The sequence below is a fragment of the Mustela nivalis genome (genome assembly GCF_964662115.1).
Source record: "Mustela nivalis genome assembly, chromosome: 13".
Lineage (NCBI taxonomy): Eukaryota > Metazoa > Chordata > Mammalia > Carnivora > Mustelidae > Mustela > Mustela nivalis.
The window spans coordinates 57,227,662-57,245,988 of NC_139032.1; the positions used below are offsets into that span (position 1 = coordinate 57,227,662).

At 39.9% G+C, this 18,327-nt stretch overlaps 1 protein-coding gene across 4 annotated transcripts in view; it reads right to left on the bottom strand.

Moving 5' to 3' along the window:
- Window positions 1-18,245, bottom strand: part of KIF24 (kinesin family member 24) — a 92,083-nt gene extending 73,838 nt beyond the window's left edge. Inside the window, exon 1 of one of the 4 annotated variants that reach the window (XM_082694575.1) lies at window positions 18,129-18,245. The gene's annotated coding sequence lies outside the window, so the exon portion shown is untranslated. Of the gene's footprint in view, window positions 1-18,029 lie in introns of all 4 variants that reach the window. The other 3 variants (XM_082694576.1, XM_082694577.1, XM_082694578.1) reach the window with 3 other exon arrangements.
- Window positions 18,246-18,327: the final 82 nt, after the last annotated feature.

Genomic DNA, 18,327 nt, shown 5'->3' on the forward strand with positions numbered 1-18,327 from the left:
TAATGTTGTATGTAACATTGTTCTTATAACCATATTGCAGTCTACTTTATTTAACATAGGCATTTTCTTTTTCTTTTTTAAAGATTTTATTTATTTGATAGACAGAGATCACAAGTATGCAGAGAGGCAGGCAGAGAGAGAGGGAGAAGCAGGCTCCCTGCCGAGCAGAGAGCCTGACGCAGGGCTCGATCCCAGGACCCTGAGATCATGACCCGAGCCGAAGGCAGAGGCCTTAACCCACTGAGCCACCCAGGCGCCCCAACATAGGCATTTTCATATGTTGTTTGTTACAGCCATTAAAAACAGTTCACACAATTATAAATAATATTTGGTGAATAGATGAATTACCCCAGGAATATGTGATTTCTCTCTCCAAACTTCTAGTGTTTCGACTATAAAACTAATAGGGCACTTATTACAGAGTCATATGTATTTACTTGTTGCCAGCCTTGTTTGAGAGATGATGTAAGGTGGCTCTGCCTTATACTATAGTGTGAGTTCTTCAAGAGAAAAGTAGTATGATCCCTTTAGTCTAGCACTTGAGCTAGGAAAGTATGTAACAAGTATTTGCTGGAGGAACATAATCTGCTTAGACAGAGCAAAGAACAAAAGTTCTACCATTTCTACTTTTTAACCACGGCAACTACGTGATTACGACACTGCATGAAGTTTGCTTATGTGGCTATGAAGCCATTTTCTCTGTTCCCTAACTCTCTACAAGTCTCATCACCCAAAGTAATGGGGACAACCTCAGGGTCCTTACAACCTACAAGAGCCTGATACCAACAGAATATCTTTACCAATGTCACCTTGAACACTTAATATAGTTCAATAAACATTTTATGTAACAAAGCTAATCATATTATTTCAGCACTTCGTGCACAGTTGTTCTACTTCGATGATCTGATTAAACTAAAACTTATGGTTACATTTTATGCCAAGAACTATGTATGTGTAAGTCCTTACATAAACTATTTTGTTCAATCTGGCTAAACCAGAATTCCATTTGATTTTTTATTTTTAAAGATTTTATTAATTTATTTGAGAGAGAGAGAGAGAGCGCGCATGAGCAAGCATGAACAGGGGATGAGGCAGAGGGAGAAGCAGACTCCCCGCTGAGCAGGGACACCATTGTGGGGCTTGGTCCCAGGACCCTGAGATCATGACCTGAGCCGAAGGCAGAGGCTTAACACACTGAGCCACCCAGGTGCCCTATCTAGTCTTTATTTGAGAGAGAGAGATGACATGAGGACATGAGCAGGGGGAGGAGCAGAGGGAGAGAAAGCAACTGAGAATGGAACTCAAGGCTGGGTTCAATCTCACCACCCAGAGATCATGACCTACTAAGCTGATATCAAAAGCCTAACGCTCAAATGACTGAGCCATGCAGGCACCCCTAAACAAATATTTTTAAAGTATCTTTTTACAAAAATATTTTTGTTTAACTCAGAATCTGAACAAGGTCCACACATTTGGTTGTTACCTCTCTCAAGTCTTTTACCTTATAGAGCAGTACCCCATCCTTCTTTTTTTTCGTTCCTTGACTTGTTGCATAAACCAAGTATGCACCAAGTATGAGACATACTAACACAAAAACAAAACAAAGCACTGTTCATTTGAAATTCAATTTTAACTAGTTTCCTATTTTGTTTTGGCCTAATCTTGCAACCCTATATTAGAATCAAGTTCCATGGAGCGCCTGGATGGCTCAGTGGGTTAAAGCCTCTGTCTTTGGCTTGGGTCCTGATCCCAGGGTCCTGGGATCGAGCCCTGAGTCAGGCTCTCTGCTCAGCGGGGAGCCTGCTTTCTCCACTCTCTCTCTCTCTCTGCCTACTTGTGATCTCTGTCAAATAAATAAATAAAATCTTCAGAATCAAGTTCCACATTTCTACATTTCAGGAATGAATACTTCACAGGTGTTACCATATGCTTTAAGATACATCATCATCACATTAGAATATATGCAAATGTCTGCTAGAATCGCAGCATGATTCCTTCATTGTAAAGTTCTCTCACCAGCCAATTAATCCAATGGTTTCATCCAGTGATGACCACTACCTGCCTCAACTAGTTCCTGAAGGGTTGTAAAATGGTGATTTTCTCAATATATCATTACTGGTGGAATTTTCCCGTAAAGAAAATCTTTTTGTGGGGTGCCTGGGTGGCTCAGTCAGTTAAGTGTCTGCCTTCGGCTCAGGTCATGATCCTGGGGTCTGGGGATCGAGTCCCACATCAGGCTCCCCTGTCAGCAGAAAGCCCGCTTCTCCCTTTCCCTCTGCCTGGCACTTCCCCCTGCTTCTGCTCTCTGTGTCTCTATCAAATAAATAAATAAAATCTTAAAAAAAAAAACAAAAACGTTTTGTCAACAACTAGGGCTACCTGATTATCCAAGAAGAGTTTGTATATGAAGGGAGGAGTGGTATCTAATTCCTTTAGGATTTGGGTTTTGCCTTTTTGGAGGGAGTGGGTGCTTTTAAAAAATTAATGATTAACTCACAGTTTTTGTTTTTTAAATATATATTCTATATGCTTCAATTACCTTAGTCTTTGACAGCTTCATCTTGTATATTTCCTGACCAAAACCTAAAATTGGCTTTCCTCCAAGAAGCATGTCTCTTAGAAGAAGCTGCCACTGTCCCACATCCAGCTAAAGATTATGCATTCCCAGAAAGTCATTAAGCACAGAGAACCTGAGCATTAGGGAAAGAAGATCAGGAATAGCTCTATACATCGACAACTAATCCAGAATGGTCGCTATTTACTTCATATTTGAGTTACTGAATATTCTCTCTAGGTCAATTTTCAACTTCAGTGTCAACTTCAAACAATTAGTTTTGGCTTCTGCAAGTATTTATTAAGAAGGATTTTGAGTATGTTAAACCACTAGTAGAATATAGGATGAGAACTGGGGGAGAGGATATTGTTAAGTCATTTCCATTTTGTTTCTTGTGCTCCTCATATATTGGAGTTAAGAATTTACCACTGACAACTTTGTCACACTGTGATAAAATGATGTAAATACTTCTGCAACATAAAGGTGATAGGATACAATAACCACCAAGAAGCAAACTATCAAATGGTATTAGGACCAAAATTTTTAGTAAATTAAGTATTTCAAATATTTTAAGAAATTTGACCTCAATTGTCCTCTACCACTACTAGTTCATAACATTTTAGATTATGAGAAATGGATAAAGGAAGAGTTAGAGATCAAGGCTGATGACGTGATTTTGTTTAGTGTTTGAGCATTCCTACCACATTAATTACAGAACAAAGTGGGTAAATATATACATGTTTATACAAATACTCAAGTACATATCTGTGCTGCTTTCACCCTTCCTATACCCATGGTAAATAATCTCCAAATCTATTTCAATTTTTTTTCCTTATTAAATCCTTATTAAAAGCTGGAATGTCCTTTTTTGGGTGTGTGTACACAATAGCGTACAATTATATGAATTTTGACAGTTGTATGTACCTGTGAAACCACCACCACAATTAGAATATAGAACATTTTCATTACTCTCAAAAGATTCCTTGTGTCTCTTTGCATTCCATTCTTTTCTCTACCCCTGGCCAATCACTGATCTGCTTTCTGTCATTATATATTAGTTTGGATTTTCTAGAATTTTATATGAATGGGATTATACAATATAGTCTCTTTTGCATCCGGCTTCTTTCATTTAACAGGATGATTTTAGGATTTATCTGTGATACACATCACTCCCACATTTTACTTAGAAGGAGAAAAACTAGAACGAATCAGTGAGTGGCCCAAAGTAATATAGCTCTCAAGTAAGTTCTAAGATTGGAACCTAAGTTTTCTCATGGCTGGTCCCATGTTCTTTCCACTGTTCCACAGTGCCTCCTTCACAAGTAGTGGCCACATTGCCATCCTCCTGCCAGGACAGACCTACTATCTACACTGCTCAGCAGACCAGCAGCCTCCTGCATTTGTGCTGCCCCAGGGAATGACTCACACCTGCCACCACCAAGAGAATTCCCTGCAAATCAGTGAAATCCAAATGGGGCCAGATGGGCAGGGGTGTGTGTGTGTGTGTGTGTGTGTGTGTTTAAGATTTATTTTATTTAAAAGAGAAGACAGTGTATGCAAGCAGGGGCTGGGGGGAGACTGGGCAGAGGCAAAGGGAGAGAATCTCTAGTAAACTTCCTGCTGAGCAAGGAGCCTGACAGAAGGGCTCAATCCTACGACCCTGAGATCATGAACTCAGCCAAAATCAAGTGTTGGATGTTCAACCGACTGAGCTGCCAGGCATTCTGATGGGCACATTTTTATACATATGGCCCACTCACATTCAATGCCACAAGTATGCAGAGTTCTCCTTTGTGACACCAAGAATCTGCTGGGTCTCAGCTGTTGGGGTAACAATCAGAAATAGTCTTGGAAGAAAGCCAGTTGGCAGAAATTCAAACTTTCTTATCCTGGTGTTAGAGAAAATCAACTGGAAGGAATACATGCAACTTTATACACAATTAGGGAAGTTTATTCACATTCCAGGATGTGGATAAGATCCAACTATTTCACATGTTCTCTCAAACTCTCCATTCATCTACCTAAATTGCCTTTAACTGAACTTGGAATCAGATTAACTCTCGGTCATCAAGCTGTGTAATCTTGGGCAAAGTCAATTTCTCTGAGTTTCATTTTCCACTCTCAAAGGATGCAATACGATATTTATGTAAAACTAATTTGAAAACTGTAAAGTATTCCATAAGGATGGGGCTATGCTCTCTTATTCAGCACTGATCACTGAGCCTGGCATGTAGGAAGTGTTGGCTGCCTGACTAGATACAAATAGATGCCCTATATGAAGACTTTTAACATCGTTAAAAGATGGTCTCTATTTAATTTGATGAAAAGTTGAATATATAACATAGAATGTATATATATGTGTGTGTATATATATATCTTATATGTATATAATATATAAAACAGAAGCAAAAGGTAAGGGATTAGAGATTAGATAAGTTTGTAAAATACACTGATTAATAGTAATAGTATATGTAGGCTTCTATTAACTTCAAACTATCAATGACAGTTGTACAAGTACTTTTCTTTCATTGGCATAGTTAACATTAATGTCTGATTACACATATAATGTGGAGATAGTAGATGGTGTTACATATTCAAAGGCTAACCCCTGATATAAATAGAAGTCATGTGTATGTGTGGTCTTATTTGATTTTTCTTTCTCTTTTTTTTTTAACTTTTTTTTTTTAAGATTTTATTTTTATTTGTCAGAGAGACAGATGGAGAGAGAGCAAGCACAGGCAGACAGAATGGCAGGCAGAGACAGAGGGAGAAGCAGGCTCCCTGCCGAGCAAGGAGCCCGATGTGGGACTCGATCCCAGGACGCTGGGATCATGACTTGAGCCGAAGGCAGCTGCTCAACCAACTGAGCCACCCAGGCGTCCCTTGATTTTTCTTTTAATCAGTGTATATATAATAAACTAAACCCATTTTAGGAGTATAGTTCCATGAGTTTTTTTGGCTTTTTTAGATTTTATTTATTAATTTGACAGAGAGAGACATAGCAAGAGAGGGAACACACACAGGGGGAGTGGGAGATGGAGAAGCAGGCTTCCCATTGAGCAGGGAGCCCAATGTAGGGTTCAATCCCAAGATTCTGGGATCATGACCTGAGCCGAAGGCAGACGTTTAATGACTGAGCCACCCAGGTGCCCCTGACTGAGCTACCTATGAGTTTTGACAAGATACAATCAAGACAGTCCCATCAATCACTTTTAAAAGTTCCTAATTCACTCTTGGCAGTCCTCCGCTCTACCGTGGGCCCAAAGTAATTATTGACCTGCTTTCTGTAACTAAAGATGAGTTGTATTTTCTAGAATTTCACATTAAATAAAATCATATAGTGTCATTGTTATTTTAAATCCACATAACATATAGAAACAAGAGATTTTCGACTGTGTAATTTTTCTTTCTTAGGTCTTTGGAAACAAGTTAAAATGATACCAGTTTTCATAACTTTCTTCACTGACCTAGATATAGGTAATCTAGGGAAGACATTTCTTAAATCAGTCTAATTTTTTTAAGCCAACCTGAGAAAACAAGGAGTTAGTGAAACAAATATATATATACAGTGTCAATGACTTGGGAAAAATATTCCTTATAAAAATTGTTTGAAGTGATCCCATGGGTAAACTAGTAAACTAGACTATACACACACACACACAAAGAATATATATATATATATATATATATATATATATTTTTTTTTTTTTTTTAAGATTTTATTTATTTGAGAGAGAACATGAGAGACAGCATAAGCGGTGGAGGTGGGGGGGGGACAGGGGTGGAGAAAAAAGCAGACTCCCCGCTGAACAGGTTCCATCCTGGAGCCCTGGGATCACAACCTGAGCCAAAGGCAGCCACTTAACTGACTGAGCCACCCAGGCACCCTGGATATATATTTTTAAATTTTTATTTTAGAGGGAGGGCCAAGGTGGGGGATGGACAGAGGGATAGGGTGAGAGAGAAACCCAAGCAGGCTCAACATCCAGCACAGAGCTCGCTGCAGGGCTCGATCTCCTGACATGTGAGATCATGACCTCACCTGAAATCAAGATCTCATGACCCCAGGTTCACAGCCTGAGCTGAGGGAGGCTGCTTAACTGACTGAGTCACCCAGGTGCCCCAGTAAATAGGATATTTTTGCTAAATGAGTTAATCTACATCAAGGGGGAGACAACTGAGTAACTAACATGAACCCAGCAACAGGTATTAGTATTTCAAAAAACTTGAAGAAAATAAAATGGAAATAAAAGGATGAAAATAGCTTTTTATTTTTAAAGAATCCATTGTTACCCTCCCAATTCTATAAGCAGACTATTCAGTATGTCTAATAAAAGTTCCTGATTGCTAGAAAAAAGTAGAAAATCTAAATCTAAGGTCTATATATTCCTTGCTAATCAGAAAAACTGAGGGCAAATGGCCCAAGTTCAAAAGGACCCAAGTTATTCTTAGTTTCTCAAATTCATGTGACATCACATATACTTGAATTATCAAAGAAGAAATAGGAAAAAGGGGTCAATAAATCCCTCCAGGACATCATTAAATTCTAACAACTTTATTGAGATATAATTCATATACCATAAAACTCACCCATTTAAAGTATACAATAGTTCTAGTATTTTCAGAGTTGTGCAACCATCACCACAATCCAATTTTAGAACATTTTTATCACTCCAAAAGAAACCTCTACCATTAAATTTTAGATATTACATTAACATCTAAAAGGGAAAAGCTATTCCCCGGAAGCGTTCACTTCTATAATTATCAAAACCAAAATTAACCATGGAAGAAACTGAGAAAATGTACTAAAATTTTCTATAGAAATTTGAGCTGCGGAGGTGCCTGGCTGGCTCAGTAGAGCATGCAACTCTCAATCTCAGGGTCTTAAGTTAAAGCCCAAGTTGGGCATGAAGTCTACTTTTTTAAAAGAAATTCACATGCTGAACACTTATTTAGATTTTTTAGGCAGAGAATGAAAATCTCAAGAGCTTTACTTGAATAAATTAGAGAGGTATAATAAACCTGTTCTAAGTGGGTGTGATGGCTATAGTTTTTAAAAAATAATTCAAGGGGCACCTGGGTGGCTCAGTGGGTTAAAGCCTCTGCCTTTAGCTCAGGTCATGATCCCAGGGTCCTGGGATTGAGCCCCACATAGGAAAGTAAGGAACTACATAGGAAGGTCAGCAGGCATTAGGACATATTGTACTCTATTTTTATAGGAGTATGGAAATAAAAGGATGAAAATAGCTTTTTATTTTTAAAGTAGCCTCTACGCCCAGCATGGAGCTCAACATGGGATTTGAACTCAGGACCCTGAGATCACGACCTGAGCTGAGATCAAGAGTTAGGCGTCCATGGAGCGCTTGCGTGGCTCAATCGTTGGGTGTCTGCCTTCAGCGTGATCCCAGGGTCCTGGAATCAAGCCCCACATTGGAATCCCTGCTTGGTGGGAAGCCTGCTTCTCCCTCTCCTACTCCCCCTGTTTGTGTTCCCTCTCTTGCTGTGTCTCTCTCTGTCAAATAAAATCTTAAAAAAAAAAAAAAAAAGAGTTAGATGTCCAACTGACTAAGCTATCCCAGTGCCCCAACTAAAATAGCTGGATTGCTAAGAAATATTTCTTCACCTGAGTTCCCCTAAATTGTGACAATGACCACTTTTAAAAATATAGAACAACTTTACTGAGATCTAATTCACAAAGCATACAATATACCCACTTAAAGTGAATTCAGTGGCTTTTAATGTGTATTCACATCATAAACTTTCAACCCATTCAGCTGTAGGACACACCAACAATGATCACTTTTTAGGGGATTGTTAACAAAGTCATTAGGGTCCACTGCACCATTAGAAACGTATATAATACAAACCCAACATTCCCAATCAATTTTCATTAAAATGTTTCTGTACCCCAGGTTAGGCATAAGGTACCTAATAATAACATAAGCAATTCAGTATTATCATTGGAAGATTAAAAGGTGAATGATACAGCATACTTTTCCCCCAACAAGGGAGTTAGTTATTTCGAACTCTAGGGATTATTCTATCTATAGACCAGTGATCTCAACAGAAGACAAGTGATACTAAACAACTGCTCAAAACAACAGCTGCAAAGGAATGAGAATATATGACACTTAATGGAATTCTTAGGGCTAGATGTGGACTTTGCGATACCAATCATGTGAGTTATACCCAAAAGCAGTTTTTGAGAGATTATTTTTTCAGTGGAAAAAGAAAAGTTTCAAGTTTATGATTAAGTAGCTAATAGTTTGCAATTACTGCAATTTCTTTCCAAAGTCCCACTATGAGCTTATTAAGTTTCTAAGTTTGGTAAAAAGCATGGAAGCAATCACCTAAAAATAAACTTAACAAAACCGAACTCAGTTATCTGAAAACAGTACAAGTATTACTCTCTCTAACTACAGAGGTTTAATTTTTTAAGAATTTCCAGGAATAGGTGGTAACCAATGTTGGATTTAAATTCTGTGCTTTAATTTTAAAATCCTTGTCTAATCCAATTATAAATTGTCAGATTTTTGCAGGTTTTTGCTATTTTGCAGTTATAAAATAGTTTCAACAAAATATATCTTCATGTGTTTCACTGGAAGAATAACTATTATAATCAGTTTTTTTTAAAGATTTATTTTTAGGGGTGTTTGGGTCACTCACTCAGTTAAACAGCTGACTCGTTACCTGCTCTGGTCATGGTCTTGGAGCTCTGTGTGTGGCTCCACACTCAGCAGGAAATCTGAGGATTCTCTCTCCCCCTGCCTTCGCCCCTCTCCTGAGCTCAGGCATGTGCATGTGCTCTTTCTAATGAATAAATAGATCTTAGAGGAGAGAAAGATTTTATTTTTAAGTAATCTCTACACTGAATATAGGGCTCAAATTTATAATCCCAAGATGGAGAGTCACATGCTCCACTGTTTTTATAAATTACTAAATTACTAAAATGACATAGATTCTTTTAGTCAAAATTACATCCTTTTGGGAACTATGGCCACAATTGGTACCAGGAATTATTTCTAAAGGATGATGCTGAAGTTTCAATATCCACAAATCAATCAATGTGATACACTACATAAATACAAGAAAGGACAAGAACCATATGATGGAGACAAAGCAATGGACAAAGTACAGCATCCTTTCTTGATTAAAACTCTTCACAGTGTTGAGATAGAGGGTACATAACTCAGTATCATAAAAACCGTCTATGAAAAATCCACAGTGAGTATCATTCTCAGAGGGGAAAAACTGAGAGCTTTTCCCCTAAGGTCAGGAACACGGCAGGGATGTCCACTATTGCCACTGCTATTCAGGATAGTACTGGAAGTCCTAGCCTCAGCAGACAACAAAAAGAAATAAAAGGCATCTGAATCAGCAAAGAAGTCAAATCCTCACTCTTTCCAAATGACATGATACTTTATGTGGAAAACCCAAAAGACTCCACCCCAAAATTGCTAGAACTCACACAAGAATTCATAAAGTGGCAGGATATAACATCAATGCACAGAAATCAGATGAATCTCTATACTCCAACAATGAGACAAAAGAAAGAAAAATTAAGGAGTCGATCCCATTTACAATTGCAACCAAAACCATAAGATACCTAGGAATAAATATAACCAACGAGGCAAAGGATATGACTCAGAAAACTATAGAATACTCACGAAAGAAATTGAGGAAGACACAAAGAAATGGAAAAACACTCCACGCTCATGGATTGGAAGAATAAATATTGTTAAAATGTCTATACTACCCAGAATAATCTATACATTCAATGCAATCTCTATCAAAGTATCATCAACTATTTCCACAGAACTGAACAAATAATCCTAAAATTTGTATGGAACCAGAAAAGACCCTGATCTGAATAGCCAAGGGAATGTTGAAAAAGAAAACCAAAGCTGGTGGCATCACAATTCTGGACTTCAAGCTCTATTACAAAGCTGTAATCCTCAAGACAGTATGGTACTGGCACAAAAAACAGACACATAGATCAATGGAAAAGAATAGAGAACCCAGAAATGGACCCTCAACTCTATGGCCAACTAATCTTCAACAAAGCAGGAAAGAATGTCCAATAGAAAAAAGACAGTCTCTTCAAAAAATGGTGTTGGGAAAATTGGACAGCCACATGCAGAAGAATGAAACTGGACCATTTCCTCACACCACACACAAAAATAGACTTAAAATGGATGAAAGACCTAAATATGAGACAGGAAGCCATCAAAATCCTTGAGGAGAACATAGGCAGCAACCTCATCGGCCTTGGCTGAAGCAACTTCTTGCTAGACATGTCCCCAAAGGCAAGGGAAACAAAGGCAAAATGAATTATTGGGACTTCATCAAAACAAAAAGCTTTTACACAGCAAAGGAAACAGTCAACAAAACTAAAAGACAACCAACAGAATGGGAGAAGATATTGGCAACTGACATATCAGACAAACGGCTAGAATCGAACTATACAGAACTTATCAAACTCAACACCAAAGAACAAATAATCCAATCAGGAAATGGGCAGAAGACATGAACAGACATTTCTACAAAGAAGACATCCAAATGGCCAATAGACACATGAAAAAGTGCTCAATATCACTTAGCATCAGGGAAATACAAATCAAAACCACAATGAGATAAAACCTCACACCAGTCAGAACGGCTAAAACTAACCATTCAGGAAATGAGAGACGTTGGCAAGAATGAAGAGAAAAGGGGAACTCTCCTGCACTGTTGGTGGGAATGCAAGCTGGTGCAGCCACTCTGGAAAACAGTAGGGAGGTTCCTCAGAAAGTTGAAAATAAAGCTACCCTACAACCCAGCAATTGCACTTCTGGGTATTTACCCAAAAGATACAAATGTAGTGATCCAAAGGGGCACCTGCACCCCAATGTTTATAGCAGCAATGTCCACAATAGCCAAACTATGGAAAAAGCCCAGATGTCCACTGACAGATGAATGTTTAAAAAAAATGTGATATATATATATATATATATATATATATGTATATATATATTAGAATATTACACCGCAATCAAAAAATGAAATCTTGTCATTTGCAACCAGGTGGATGGAACTAGAGAATATTAAGCTAAGTGAAATAAGTCAATCAGAAAAGGAAAATTATCATATAATCTCACTGATAGGCAGAATTTAAGAAACAAGGCAGAGGATCATAGGGGAAGAGAGGAAAAAGATCAAACAAGATGAAACCAGAGAGGGAGACCAACTGTAAGAGACTCAATCTTAGGAAACAAACTGAGGGTTGGTGGAGGGGAGAGGGGTGGGGGATGGGAGGTGGTTGGGTGAGGGACACTGGGGAGAGTATGTGTTGTGGTGAGCGCTGGGTGTTGTATAAGACTGATGAATCACAGACCTGTACTCCTGAAACAAATAACATGAAAAAAAAAATCATGTAGAGTCCAACTAAAATTTTTCTTAGTCTTAGGGTTGTGAGTTTAAGCCCCAACATGGATGTAGAATACTTAAAAATAAATTTTTAAAAATTAAGAAAAAATGATGCTGAAGAAGCAATGAAAAATTCAAAGAATAATTCCATTCACTGGGATCTAAATTATTAAAATATGTAATTAATTGTGCTACCTAATTAATCTTCCAAGAGTTGTGATACAAGGCAATTATCACCTCCCTCTTTTAAAATAATGAAACCAGGGCATAGATAATCAAAAACAGCTATATGAGGGGTGCCTGGCTGGCTCAGTTAGTTAAGCATCTGCCTTGGGCTCAGGTCATGATCTCAGGGTACTGGGATGGATCCCAGAGTCTGGCTCCCTGCTCAGCAGGGAGTCTGCTTCTCCCTCTGCTCATACCCCCCTACTACTTGTGTTCTCTCTCTCTCTCTCAAATAAATAAAATCCTAAAAAAACAAAAACAAAAACCAACTATATGAATTTGGTATGTTGGCTATGCAATCCTATGCCAATCAAATCTCAACACAAGCAGGTAACTAACTTAAAAGTCTGCTCCTCAGAGTGTCTGGGTTGCATAGTCAGTTAAATGGCTGCCTCCTGCTCAGGACATGATCCCAGAGAGCTGGGATGGAGCCTTGGTGTTGAGCTCTTGGCTCATTGGGGAGCCTGCTTCTCCCTATCCCTCTGCTTATAGGTGTGCACTCTCTCTGTTAAACAAATAAATACTTAAAAAAAAAAAAAAAAAGACTGTTCCTCACTGCTGGTGAAACCTCACCTAGAGTCTTTCTGGCCCTAATATTGTACAATATTAGTTGGATGCTCCTAGAATTCCAGTGTAACTTTAGTTCACATCACAATAAAATCAGCAAAAAAATACGCTGGGATCATTATCAAAATGCTTCCATGATTAAGAATCTAAACTGCTCATCAGTAACCAAACTCATGACCTCTCCACAAAACTGCCCCTCCACCTTTTCTCCTTGATAGTGGCATGGGTGTGGGTAAATGACAATTATCATCCACCAGTGACTCAGCGCTAAAGTGAGAAGCATCCTAGATTACTTTCCGCTGCTTTAATCCCAAAATTAAGCAACAGGTTCAGTCTATTTAAAAACAAATACTTGTTAAATGTCCTCTCTCCATCCACGTTCCAACCACCACAGCTTTGGTGGTTCAGTCCCAGTACCTTTTTTTTTTTTAATATTTTTATTTATTTATTTGAGAGACAGAGAGAGCATGAGAGGCGAGAAGGTCAGAGGGAGAAGCAGACTCCCCATGGAGCTGGGAGCCTGATGCGGGATTCAATCCCGGGACTCCGGGACCATGACCTGAGCCAAAGGCGGTTGCTTAACCAACTGAGCCACCCAGGTGCCCAGTCCCAGTACCTTTAACCTACATAACTACATGTCTCTTTTTAAACTGCTCTGCCTGCCTCCAGTTTTGCCCTCTCCAAACCAACTTCTACACTACGGTCGACCAGTGTTTAGAAAGAACAGTTATGACCATGACCCTTCTCTATCTAAAACCCTTCATTGTCATTCTGTCACCTTTCTAAAGGGCGAAGTTCAAGCTCCTTAGCACACCCACAAAGTTTCCTATGGTCCAGCCCCTCCTCTTTCCAGTTTAGTCAACTTCTTAGACTGTTTTCTCTGTGGATTTATTCATGTCGCGCTTTTAAATGGTCTCCTCCCATCTCATCAAACCTCATTTTACCTGTCTACTTCTTACCCAATGATTAAAGCATAAATGAGGTCTTTTCTGATCTCCTTGTATGTGGCTGGAAGTCCTTTATATGTCCATATCATACCTTTTGCATGTCTCTATCACTGCAGTTACATTCTGAAATAATTATCTATGAGGATGTCTATTTCCTCCACTAGAATATGTGATTTCCTTCTGGTAAAGGAATGTGTCTTATTCACCTTTTTAAAAAAGATTTTATTTATTTATTTGACAGACAGAGAACACAATTAGGCAGAGAGGCAGGCAGAGAGAGAGAGGAAGGGAAGCAGGCTCCCTGCTGAGCAGAGAGCCCAACGTAGGGCTCGATCCCAGGACCCTGGGATCATGACCTGAGCCAAGGGCAGAGGCTTTAACCTACTGAGCCACCCAGGTGCCCCTTATTCACCTTTTTTATCCCATTTCTAAAACAGTGTCTGGAAATAAGTAACATTCAATAATTATTTAATGAGTAAGTGAATAAATATCCCTACACTCTTTTTAAAACTTTACAAAAGTATTTAATACCATTTATAGCTATAGGTGGTAGAAACTTTTGTATCAGGTTAATCTGATTGCTCAGGAAAATTCTATCAGAGTCGGTGCCCTGACTCACTGCTCCTCTGGCAATAAAATAAAACAAGATTGTATTTCTCAAATGAATTGCTATGGTCACAGCTCCAATAAGAACCTTCCATCCAGTCACTCAAGAAATCATTTTTGAGGGATGCCTGGGTGGTTCAGTTGGTTAAGCATCTGCCTTATGGTGGAAGACTGAGTTTCCCAATACAAATGGTACCTATTATTAGTTTATGCCTATTGAAGAGTCTTCTTGTTTAACAGGATATGAACATCAAAATCCTTAAGACAATAACTAGGGAAGTATGAGGTATGAGAAAAACTCTATTACTCATTTAACAAAAAATTCGTTGAGGATTTACTCTGCACAAATTATGAACAGGTTTAAAAAAAATCATGAACAGGTTTGCTAATCCAAAAGAAAGTGGATTAATTGATTAATTTGTAAGGAACTGAGAAGAGATCAACATCTTACTTTACAAACAATGAAATGGCAGCCCAAAGAAACTGCTGTTTCTCCTAAACCGGAAGATGAGAGGATCATACCCTAGTTTGCCCCACAGACACTGTATTAAGACATATAACAGCTAAAGACTTAAATTAATAACATAAACCAAAAGCTTTTAATGAAATGCTATGTAGGCAGTACATTGATGTACTATGCTAAGAAAAATGTAATATTTATATAAAGCCCTGATATAGTGCTTTGCACAGGGTAAATGCTCAATAAGTGGCAGCTATCAGTTTCAGCTGTACAGTCCTTGGAAGGTTGAACATGTGACGTTCACCTGACATCAATAACCAATTGCTTGAAGAAATGAACATTTTCCCAAAGAACACATATAGACGGCCAACAGACACATGAAAAGATCCTTAACATCAATAATATCAGGGAAATGCAAAGCAAAACCACAAAAATATATCACCTTACATCTGTTAAAATGGTTAAATTAAAAAAACACAAGAAACAGCAAGTATTGGTAAAGGGATAAAAAGGAGTCTGGTGCACTGTTGGGAGGAATGCAAACTGGTGCATACGAGTATGAATACAAAAACACTAATTTGAAAATAGGGGCACCTGAGTGGCACAGTCCGTTAAGCAACAGACTCTTGATTTCTGCTCAGGTCATGATCTCAGGGTTGTGAGACTGAACCTCACTTGGGCTCCGCACTGGGTGTGGAGCCTGGCTAAGATTTTCTTTCTCAGAAGGCCTGGGTGGTGTCAGCCTTCGGCTCAGGTCATGATGCAGGGTCCTTGCTCAGTGGGAAGCCTGCTTCTCCCTCTGCCTCCTGCTCCCCCCGTGCATGCTCTCTCTCGTGCACATGCGTCCTCTCTGACAAATACAATCTTTTTTTTTTTTAAGGCTCCCTGCTGAGCAGAGAGCCCGATGCGGGTCTCGATCCCAGGACCCTGAGAGCATGACCTGAGCTGAAGACAGAGGCTTAACCCTCTGAGCCACCCAGTGCCCCTAACAAATACAATTTTTGTGGGGAGGGGAGTTTCTTTCTCCCTCCCTCACTGCCCCTCCCCCTCTCCTCTTTGCACATGCACTCTCTCAAAAGAAAAAAAAGTATATATGCATCCCTGTTTATTGCAGCATTATTTATTGCAGCATTACTTACAACAGCCAAGCAGCCCAAGTATTCATTCACAGATGAACATGTAAAGAAGATGGAAGAGATATACAATGGAATATTATGAAGCCATAAAAAAATGAAATCTTGGGACGCCTGGGTGGCTCAGTTGGTTAGACGACTGCCTTCGGCTCAGGTCATGATCCTGGAGTCCCGGGATCGAGTCCCACATCGGGCTCCCGGCTCCACCGGGAGTCTGCTTCTCTCTCTGACCTTCTCCTCGCTCATGATCTCTCTCACTGTCTCTCTCTCAAATAAATTAAAAAAAAAAAAAAAGAAATCTTGCCATTTTGCAACAGCATGAATGGATCTAGAGGGTAAAAAGGTAAGTGAAATAAGTCAGATGGGGGCGCCTGGGTGGCTCAGTCGATAGATTTGCCTTTGGCTCAGGTCGTGATCCCAGGGTCCTGGGATCGAGCCTCCAGTTGGGCTCCCTGCTTGACGGGAAGCCTGCTTCTCCCTCTCCCACTCCCCCTGCTTGGGTTCCCTCTCTCACTATGTCTGTCAAATAAATAAATAAAATCTTTAAAAAAAAGAAAGAAAGAAAGAAGTCAGAGAAAGACAAATACTGTGTCACTTCACCCATATGTGGAACTTAAGAAACAAAAGGACAAAGAAAAGAGACAAACCAAAAAACTGACTCTTAAATACAGAAAATAAACTGATCGTTACCAGAGGGGAGGTGGGTGGGTGGAATGGGTGAACAGGTGAAGGGGATTAAGAGAACACTTATGAGCACTGAGTAATGTAGAGAATTGTTCAACCAGCATATTGTACATCTGAAACTAATGATACTGCATATTAACTATACTGGAATTTTCAAAAATAACCCAGTTGCTTGACTAAGTTGATAGAGCCACAGGAATTCTAATCTAATTCAACACTTTGTGCTGGAAAAAGTGATGTCTAAAAGGGCTAAATGACTTGCAAAGCCAGCCACAGTAAGTGAATAGAGACAGAGCCAAAGATAAACCCTGAATCCCCAATCCAATTTCTATTACATGTCACAGATCTGCAGTTTAGCTATATGGTTGTGGTCAAACTTTGATAAGAAGATAATAATAACATAGCTGCTATACCTGACTTTTCCAATCCTTTTGTTAAAAACATCACTGAGCTACGAATTTCACATGAGAATCATCAACAATCCAGACTGGCCATATACAGTCTCATGAGTTGACAAAACGACAGCCTTGGCAATGCACTTCTGTCATGGACAGCTGACCAACGGATAGCTACCAGAGCAGCTGCTACATGCACCTGAATCACAGAGACTACAAGGAGAACACAAAGGAGAAAATGCTTCAAAACGTTTCACAGCACTCTTAAAATGTGACAATAGCTGTGGGTCACTAAGAAACTCCTGGCATTCAGCAAAAACAGAATGGTTTGTTTTAAGCAAAAATTCATTAAGGAGTTTAATAAAAGCACTGGGATATGAACACTAAAAGCCACAATGCCAGAAGAGTTGTAGCAGGCATTCCAAAAAGATTTTCCTTTTCACAAACAGTGGAAAGGCTCACGGCGGACTTTCTGGCCCTACCGAATATGAGATTAGGGTACCCTCCCTCTAAAAACAACAACAATAACAACAACAACAACAATAAACCCTCTAAATGGGAGGAAAAACAGGGCGGTGCACAGAGAGGAATCCAATCAATTTCTGGTGAATTAAATTCAACTCAACAAAAATTTCCTGAAAACTCTGTGTGTAAGACACTGGGAATGAAAGACGTCGCTCTGCCTCAAAGACCTCTAAATGATAAGGGAGGAACAAGGAGAATGGGGCTCACGGAAGTACACAAATAAGCCAAGGCCGAAGACAAGTGCCCTAAGAAAGGTTCCACTCAGGGCCATCGGTTCAAAGGCATGATTTCGAGACTCAGAAAGGCTCCGTGGGAGAAGGAGCACTCGAGAGAATCACTGAAGAAAAGGCAGAGATAAGGAGATGAAGGGTAGGAAAGCAGGCGAGCATTCGAACAACCAGGCGAGGTCAACTCCCGGTTTCCTTGCAACCGGCGCCTCCTCTCGCGCTCGGCAGGCGTCCAGAGTGCCTTCTCCCGCGGGGCAGAGGCCTACCCCACTCTTCCCCGGTTCTCCCCACCATTTCTCACCTCAGTGGCTTCCCAGGTCCCTCTCGGTCAACCCTGTCTGAAGACAGAAGACAATGCCGACAGGAGAGCCCCAAGTTGGCGGGCGTGCTGTCAACTCACCAGCTTTTGAGGCGCCGGCCGGGCTGCATCCCCATGGTAACGCCACCAAGCGCGGGTTCGAACGCCCGCGCCGGTGCCCGCGCGCCGGCAGCCCCGCCTCATCCACCAATGGGCACCGGGGAAACTAGTTGACGTATGAGTCCTTCTTCTCCAGAAGACCAATCAGGGATCCGAGGAGGCAGTGGGCGTAACTCTCAAA